This window comes from Protopterus annectens, chromosome 10.part0 (assembly GCF_019279795.1).
Source record: "Protopterus annectens isolate FY-2018-M chromosome 10.part0, PAN1.0, whole genome shotgun sequence".
Classification (NCBI taxonomy): Eukaryota; Metazoa; Chordata; order Ceratodontiformes; family Protopteridae; genus Protopterus; species Protopterus annectens.
The window spans coordinates 1,679,030,072-1,679,040,662 of NC_056744.1; positions in this window are offsets into that span (position 1 = coordinate 1,679,030,072).

Genomic DNA, 10,591 nt, shown 5'->3' on the forward strand with positions numbered 1-10,591 from the left:
TGGTACCTTTAAGCAAACATTTAATTGTGGATTTTAATAAAAAAGTAAAACAAATAGATTTGTACTGTACTCTCTAAGGTACCCTGACTTAAACTTAATCTCTGTATGAAATCATGTAATTTATACCCGTTATTCAGCTTTGTGCTTGTTTGTTTACCTATTCATTTCAGTTTGGTAACCAAGAAAGTGGATTGGCTGACAGACTCTTTTCAGTCACAACCTAACCTCCATGGTAAAAGACAGAAACAGAAAACAGAAAATACAATAAAGTATTATACCATTTTCTGAAAGAATGTCAAAACAGTTTGGCAAAATGCAAAAGTGGAATTCAATCACGATGACAGATAAAGATCAAAAGAAATGAAGTGAGAGCAAACTACAGCTATAACTTTGAAGACCAAACTAATAAAACTGGACAGACAAACAATGTGAGACAAGATCCAGAACATTTTGGAAAAAAATGTATATAAAGACATTGCGCATAATACACAAACACCACAGATATAGCCAACCTGCTGGCAGACAGGTTCAGTGAAAACTTCACCCCCCCCCCCCATCCTCCATCAGTAAATCAGGGCATCCCCAGCACCTGCCTTCTCAAAGGCAAAAAGTATGGTCTCCATGGGACCTGATAACATCCCTGGCTGCATCCTGCATGAACTCAGGCATGAGCTCTCAGCTCCATTAGACACCCTATTCAACCAAAGCCTGAGCACCAGCTTCATCCCAGCTGAATGGAGGATAGCAACTGTCATCCCTCTACACAAAGGTGGAGCTTCCACTGACCCAGGCAATTATAGGCCCATCAGCCTAACTAGCCTGATCTGCAAGGTCATGGAATGCATCATCATGGACCTTATAAACAAGGACATTGGCAACTTCCAAAAGCTTGACTCCACACTGTTTTATTTTGTCAAAGGGAGATCATGCCTGTTAAACTTGGTCAACTTCTTTGAAACAGTCACCAAAGACATGGATGAGGGGAAGACAGTGCACAGCACCTACGTTGACCTCGCCAAAGTCTTTGACACTATTCCCCACTCGGGCATAATAGATAAACTCTCCCAGCTAGGCATCAACCTGTATGATACCAGATGGGTAGCTAACTGGCTCACTGATAGAACCTATTCAGTCAAAGTAGGGGAAGCCACCTCTAGTAGACTGGTAAGGGGTTGGGAGGGTGGCCTAATTGTTAAGGTGTTAGCCTTACAAACACAAGGTGCAGGGTTTGAATCTCACAAGGGATAACTGGCTAAGCTTAAAATGGCTCACAAGGGCAGTTAGCTTAGTATGAACCTATGAAACCTATGAAACAAACGAGCGGTGTACCCCAAGGATCGGTCTTGAGGCCTCTGCTGATTGGGATATACTTTTCTGAAGTGCAAGCCAAAACCAGTGGTCTGTGGCTGACCAGGTTTGCAGATGACTGCAAGCTGGGTGCTGTTTTAAATTCCCCTTGTGATGTGAATAGCCTTCAAGAGGGCCTTACCCAAACTAATGACTGCTGTCAAAAGTATGGCCTCAAACTGAATGCCAAGAAATGCATCATTATCCTCTTTGCAGAAAATGTCATCCCCACTAATTATCACATTAATAACAATGTATTAAGCATGCAATCGGTTGTGAAGGACTTAGGCACACAGGTTGATAGCAACCTGACTTTTGACCATGACATTACCTCTGCTGTACGGAAGGCTTTCTATATGGCTCACCTCATAAATATGGGTGTTTCATCCAGGAACAAGTTGGTCAAAACATCCCTGTACTCCTCCCTTATCAGACCCATTATCGAGTACAATGTCCCCTTTGGCATGTACCTTGACAAGCACATGCAGCAGTTTGAGAAACAACAGAGGTTCCTGACCAGGAAAATCCAGGGTCTCAAACACCTATCCTATACAGATAGGCTAAAACCCCTGTCCCTCTACTCAGTCTCATACAGACTGCTCAGAGGTGACCTGTGTCTGGCATACAAGGCCATTTCAGACCCAGCCTTGATGGAGTTCCTGCATACCCATAAGATAAATTCCACTCATGCAACCCAAAAGCAAGGCCTTAACCTGGTCTGTAACTTTAATAGAACTTGTTGGCGGGATAGATTTGTGTCCCAAAGACCCCCCACCCCCACCCCATCTGTGGAATAGACTTCCACTCAATGTTAAGCAGAGTACCTCTCTAGCCCTCTTTAAAAGGAACCTGGATGACTGGATGGGAAATGGAAAATATACCTCTGGGATCCCAACTGTGCCCTTGCTGGACAGGGGAAACTGGTGTTGACTTAGAGAGAACATGGGTGAAATTCTTAGCTAGACTTATAAATACCTCTGGGCCAATAGCCTATTATCATCCTATGATCCTATGAACCTATAATAGAAAATTATATACATCTACATTATATCCATCTATATATATATATATATATATATATATATATACATATATTTATATATATATATATATATATATATATATATATATATATACACACACACACACACACACACACACACACACACACACACACACACACACACACACGATGTGTCAGGACTGAAAACCTACAAACTAACAAATTGTGTAGAATGTAAAATATATTCTCCAACACAACATATAAATACATTAAATACATTTACAAAATGTTATTCAGAACAGTTTTGGTTGCACAAAGGTGGTGAGAAATTTTGCTAATAATATCCCATTAACTTTGATGCTGAAATTAAATTAAATTACATTGAAAAATAAATATGCACATTGGACACAAAGTGCAGGGATGAAACAGAATCAGAAACGATGACCTGAGAACACTTTGGCATGAAATTACAGTATCATTGTATTTGTTATTCATCAAGTCATTAAAATATGAGGAGATTCCTCAAGATTGGAGATGTGCACGTGTGCAACCCATATTTAAGGGATAGGGGACCATGACAGATCCATAGTCACAAATTCCCATAACTTAAGATTGGAAATGTGCACATGTGCAACCCATATTTAAGGGACAGTCGAACAGCACAAACCCAGAGTCACAGCGACTCATAACTTAAGATTAAAGACGTGCACTTGTTCAACCCATGTTTAAGAGTGAGAGAAAAAGGAGAAACCCAGAGTCGCAGACACCCATAATGTAAGATTGGAGACATGCACTTGTTCAGTGCATATTGAAGGGACAGGGAATAGGACAAACCCAGCATCACAGACACCCATAACTTAAGACTGAAGACATGCTCTGGCTCAACGCATATTTAAGGAAATGGTAACAGGATAAACCCAGAGTCGCAGAGATCCATAACTTAAGATTGGAGACATGCACTTGTTCAACCCATATTTAACTAATTTCCTCCAGTACAGCTCTTTTGAGGGTGTACGTTCAACTCTCAGTGGATGTGGCTTCAGCCTTTAAAAAATGAAATTATCACCTTACAATTCTAACAAATAGTCATTGACATAGGTCAAATATCACTACAATTGTGTTTGCCATCATGTATTCTTCAAAATAAAACATTCTGATACCTTGCATGTAGCATGGTTTTGGAATTATTAATGCAAATATGAACAGGCAATATTTGATGCCTAGAGGAGCAGTAGGAGGTAACTGCAGATGCACCTGGAGACATCACTCAGATGTAATGAGTTAAGGGATAGGGGAACCGGACAGTTGCAGAGTCATAAAGACCCATAACTTTACTTTATTTTTGTGGAAAAACAATGGAAAAGGTTATTTGCATAATGTATCATCAGAATTGAGAAGGCTAGCCCCTGGATTCACTATATTTCTGTACAGAACTAGCTTAATCCTGCACAGAAGTGGACGTTTAGGAGCAAAACGGCAGCGCGCCAGGCATATTAATGAATGCATGCTGCCTGAGCTCCTAAACGGACATGGAGCATGTACGAATGCAGGGGGTGTGTCTGAGAGCAGAGCTCGCAGAATATACATGCTCCTGCAATCAAGAACAGCAGTTTAGGAATAAGGATGAGTGAGACCGCTCATAGGTGTTCGCATACTCCCAGCAACATCCCCCCAAGTTTATAAGAGCAATAGTTAATATATAAAATATAAACAAGCTTAATTTAACTGTAGGTGCGCGGGTTTGCCCATTGCTTAACTATGTTTACTGCAGCTTAAATGACACACTAGGATAATAATCAAGATATATGCAAATAAAGCAGTACTGCAATAGTGTAGTGGGCAGAGCATTTGCCTTATGAGCAGTCATTCTCGGTTCGAGTCCCACACCATTACATTTTATTTTCCATGTCAAATCACTTTATGAACAATATTTTTTGTTGCATAACCTACTAAATAACATATATGTGTGAAATGGAGTACTGCATTAAATGCAGATGTGAGGTGTCATTGTCATAATGTTGTAAAATCCACAGATAATCACAAGTGCCCCATACAGTATATGTACACATGAATAAGGGATACAAATCAACGATACAACATGTAATGAATGATAAATCCATAGAGTTTCCTAATCCACCACCTTCCAAAGAAACATTTTACATTACTGTCTAAATTAGTGTGGTGGAAAGTGGGAGTAAGCACTATTAAGCAAGTGTAAGCATATTTAAGCAGTGGTAAGTGGGATTAAGCCCGTTTGTGTGGGGGTAAGCAATGCACACACAGGTTAAGCAATATTAAAGCTAACTCTCAGTAAGCATATTTAACCGGAGGTTAGCACTGCTTACCATTGTGCAAACACGCTCACAATTGCTTAAAAGGGCCTTAATCATTCTGTATGCAACAGCCGCTGTTCTGGCCAGAAACAAAACAAACAGTCTTTGCAGATCTTGAACCCAGGACCCTATACACTATAGTCACAGTAGTTAACCACTAAGCCATCACAGCAGTACATAGGATTGAGGTATCACCAGATAGATCCTCACTATAGGAAAATCAAACTGAACATGTGAAAGGAATTGATATACAGTTTTACGTTGTATAACCTACTACATAATATAAATATGTGAACTGGAGTACTGCATTAAGCCCAGATGTGAGGTGTCATTGTAATAAAATGTTGAAATCCCCTAATAAACACAAGGACCCCATACAGTGTACATAGACATGAATCATGGATACCAAACACATATATAACATGTAATGAATAATAAATCAATGCCAAAAAGCAAATAGCATGCAAATTAAAAATTAAGCAACACTAAGCATTGCACAGCCCAGCTTACTAGGCGTAAGCAATGTGTAGGCCAGCTAACTCATTTTGCCCATTGGTATACCCCTTTAAGCAATGCCAACTTCAGGTAAGCATGTTTTCCCCATAGTTTTCATTTTCAAAACTGTCCAATCACAGCAAACTGCCAAAAATTGGCCCTATTTAAACCCAATAGGCGGGAACACATCTCATAACTGGTTGTGGCTTCCTCCTGTAGGCACTATGATGACTGCTATGGGAGAGGGTGGGCGCTTTCACGCATAGCGCTGGGGCATCCAGGAGTCCAGAGTCATGGCAGGACTCCTTGTGAAAGAACATGACCAGAGACTGCTGCAGGGCCAGTACTAGGGTTACCAATACAATGAGGAAGCCTGGGGCTATCTCACTCGTGTTCTCACCAGTGTCACTGACATACCCCAAACTAGTGAGCAGGTCAGGCATCACTATGCTAACCTGAAGTGGAGAAAGGGGGATCTGTTGGATCAGTGAATCAAAGAGGCTAGGAGGACAGGGGATGTGCCAGCCATGTGTATCAGGCCACTACATGTTTAATAATTGCCAGTTCATGTATATTATGGATAGGTGTGGCTAAATATTCCTCTTATGTCTTTCACAGTGGCAGTTGAGTGGGCTGTGAACCAGGAAGCCCATGCCTGTAGATTGCAGCAGTTGCGATGCGAAGTAGGTTAGTAATACTCTTGCATGTACTGTCATAGGAAATAAATCTAAATGTAGTAGTAAGTTAATTGCCTGTATAAAACCTGTATTGTTTAAGGCATGTACTGCATACACCAGAGAATATGGCAGGTACACTCTCATATAGGTTGTATGTAAATAAAAGCATGATAGCCTGACAATAAAGGTCTAACTGCTGGACTGCATGTGTTTACTCTGGTATCATATGGTAATGTAGAATTGCAATCTCTTAATAGTACTGTTGTATTAAGCACTGTTACCCACACTGTGCTACATAAATAAAATGTGTAGCAATGCTTGTATATGACTGTTGTAATCACACGAGGTCACATAGTACAACTGAGAGAGACTTATACAGAAAACAGTGAAAAGACAGATAACATAATCCATATAGCACACTCAACTGAGACGTGAACTGTTGTATTTTTAGCACATACAGCCATGGTTCAAATCCTGGGAGTGGTAGTAGGCTGTATACAGAATCATATCCCACAACTGTACAGATATGTCCAGAATGTCAAGTAAAATGGCCTATATCTGCTGCCTGTCACCCTGTCCCCCCTGTCAAATCAGTGGGATGATCCCAGACATTTAGGCAGCAAATAAAACAGGGTTTATTACATCAAGCTTTCGAGTTGAAACTCTTTTTCAAGAAAAAGAGTTTCAACTCGAAAGCTTGATGTAATAAACCCTGTTTTATATGGATGGTCGTGCTTTGCCTTTTGTTACTGGATTTAATCTTGTGTTGGTTCACCAGTATGTGTAGCTTTCTACACCTGTTTCTTGGACTTTGTTAGGCAGCAAATAAGAAATACAACTGATTGTCAGACGTCTATAAGAACAAGCATGTCACTCCAGAATCTCCACAAAATGTTATGAGAGTAATAAGCAAAGTATGTCCCATCTCCATACCAATGTTGTGAAGCTGTGACCAGAGTGTGGGCAGTAACACAGTGAGCCGTATGTGCATAATACTAATGTGGAATCTGGTAATACGTGTGGCAACATTCAGGTTGTGCTAACAAACATTGCCCCCACAGGTCAGTATGATACGAAAGCTGTGCCTAGAAATAAAAGATTGATATCCTGTACTGGTACTGTTTACTCTGGTATTGTAAGGCATCGTTAGTGTTGCAGTTGCTCTGAATAATATGGTATTACTCATCACTGTGACCCACACTGTGCAAGTCTGTGCTACATAATAAAACTGTCTAGGAAATCCTGTATAACAGTGTAGTAATTACAAGTTCAGATTGTAAAAGCACAGGAGACTTATAGACAGAAATCAAAGAGATTCACAGCAATATCTATATAGCACACTCAACTGTGATGGAGACTGTTTTATTTTTAGCGGAGACAGCCATAGTTCAAATCCTGCGAGTGGTAGAAATGGTATGCAGAACCATACCTCACAAATGTACAGAACTGTCCAGAATGTCCAGTAAATTGGCCCATATCTGCCTGTTGTTACCCTGTCCCCCTGGCATATCAATGTGCTAATCTTCGACATGTAGGCAACATTTCATGTCATATAACTAACTGTCAGGCCTGTACATATTTGGAAAATGTCAGTGAAAACAAACCTGTCATTGTACAAATCACCAAAGGTTTAAGAGGGCAATAGTCAAAATATGTCCCGGTTCACCTGCATGTTGTCAAGACATGCCCAGAGTGTGTACAATAAGAGATTGACAGTTATGTGCATAACATCAACCTGGAAACTGGGAATATGTGTAGAAACAGTAGTGTTAACATACAATACCTCCACAGGTACACCAGATAAGAGGTGTATACTGCAGGTAAATCTCATTTCATTTATATAATTGTATACATCCATACAACTGTCCAAAGTAAGGCCAGAGGGTAGTGTACTAAAACCTGTAAGGTACAGATCACAGCACTGACTAGGAAAGTAAGGAGAGCGACAGGACTATAACAGTTGTTAATTGACATCTAACCCCCCCCCACCATATCTGCAGCAATAAACTAAATACACAACTTAATCGGTATGTGCTCCATTAAATCTATTGTTGGGGACATATGTCCTATTGTTTGATAAATACTTAAATTTGTTCCAATGCATGTGCCATGTTGAAATACACCCACATTGGTGGCATGCTGCCATCAATGTACCTGCATGCTGTTGTAAAGACCACTGTGGTTCCATGGATCTAGGACTTTTCATCGAAAGATCAAAAGCCCAAATCCATTATCACCGAACATACTAACGAAAGCGCTTTAATCAAAAAAGCACTTTTTTTAAAGTATGTTAAAAAACACAAAATCTACTTGAATGCAGTGGTGCAAGCCCCCCTGCACCCCCAACCCCACTTTAATATTCTCACTCCGAGGTCGCACTACAGTGGGGAAAAGGACACCGTCACCCGTCGCCAGGTCCACGGTGTAGTGAATAGCGTAGTAATGTCGGGAGATTGGAGATCTGCTACGCCAGCTTGAGGGCCACATGTCACAACTACAGGGTCAGCCTGCCGCTTCTACTCAGCCCCCACCACAGCTACCTTCGTGGCTGTGAAGGTGCAGTGGTGACTGCACATGGGTGGGGTCCTCAATCCCACTGTATCCACTATGGGGCTCATGGGCTTCTGATTTCCAAACACCCCTCCTCATCAAGGTGTTTACCCCCCACATGTCATATACCACCCCTGTATGCTGTCTTGTCTCTCTTGACTGTTATCCTACCCAACCTACCTCCCCAAATATACCTACTATCCGTCCCCAACATCCCACTCTCACCAGAAAAAAAAAAGGGCAATCTGTTCCCAAAAAAAAAAAAAAAAAATCTCACCCCATACATAGCTCTCCATTTCGCACACATGTCCACTGGATACATGTAATCTGGTCTAACTGGCTTCACAACATATTATTGTTGTCCTCACTCCTGTCTCATGGATTTGAGTGTCCAAATCTATCTCCAAATTAAGTGTATATGCACAGCTGTTGCTGTGGAAGACATGGGCAGCTATGGAACTTCCCTAAACCCGTCCTGCACATCCCTAACTATTTTCCCTGCTGTCTTTCCCTCTTTGCAACCCTTTTTCACCACTATCCTATCAACCCTTTTTAATTTCTTTTAAAGAAATTAGCATTATATATATATACACATATGCATACATCTATAGATATGTATGTCTACATATACACACACACACACACACACATATATATATATATATATATATATATATATATATATATATATATATATATATATATATACATATGCATACATCTATAGATATGTATGTCTACACGTATATATATATATATATATATATATATATATATATATAAATAAAACCTGTATTATATACAGATGTATATCTATAGATATAAAAAAGAACATAACAAATATATATATGATCAAAGTCACCATTAATGGTGCTGAGGGGGCCCAAGCTAAATACGTTTTGTAAGTATTGATATCACCCTTCACCACAGCAAAACACATCTACCCTGCAGTACAATACCAACTGTTGTAAGTCCCATACTCAGGATCCAACACAACATGGGCACAAGACGTTAACAGTAATCCATCCCACTTGCATAATGTCAGGATGGTATCAATAACATATCATGCAGTACACTCTGACCATAGGGAATGTACAATGTGGAAGCAATAAACATTCCAAAGATACATACACACACACACACACACACACACACACACACACACACACACATATATATGCAGATACATATACAGAATTATATATATATATATATATATTTAGATAGATAGATATGTAACTACACATACACACACATAGATATGTATAGGAAGCTACATATTTAGAGGGTGCACACCATACTGAACAGCCAGTATTCCTACAGTTGCCACCTTATCAAATGGACACTGTATGAGTCACCCATACAAAAGACAATTGTTGCCTGAAACATATACCCACAGAGAAGTCAAAGGATATGACACCACACACAGGTTTGCATACATAGGGAAGTTTTATTTGTGTATTGTCACATTTGTCCATGCCATGTCATATGGCTGTTTATACTTTGAAATGCATAAAACAAATTAATGCAACTCTCAAGCAGATCATTTAATACAGTAATCTGAAAGCATAACATATGTTGTTGTCCAGGCCAAGGCCTGCAAGTACTACAACAGTAAAGACAGACTGGGCCACAGGATGACAATCAATCAACAGTAAGTAATGCAGATGTATTGTCCAGCACTCTGTACGCAATCCCTAGGGGGAAAAGAGGTAAGTTGACACAATGGGATGCATCTGTTACATAAGAATGCATAACTGAAAACATCACAATCACACTGACAAACTGATCAGTCTGTATGGCAGTAAGCAGTAGGCCAGCAATTTTCCCAGAGTGTAATGAGTGGTAATGTACATCCAGATACCTTAAGGCAGCTCACTCCTGATATCTCTCACATGTTGTAACAGCCTAGGTTATTTATTGTGCATACCCCGCATAGACTGACTTACAGGGGCATATAACACTGTTACATACACTGACCTCTGGATTGCAGAAGGGCACTCATGTTTTGATCAGAAGAAGCCCAGATATATATGAATCCAACCTCACAATATGTGTGGGGGCCACAACAGCACTGGAATGATGGCAGGAATGTCAGCATGACATAATCACAGGCCACTACATAACATCTCCTGAATGAATGTCATATGGACAAAGCCTGGTATGTAGGTGTAGGATAGAGGCTG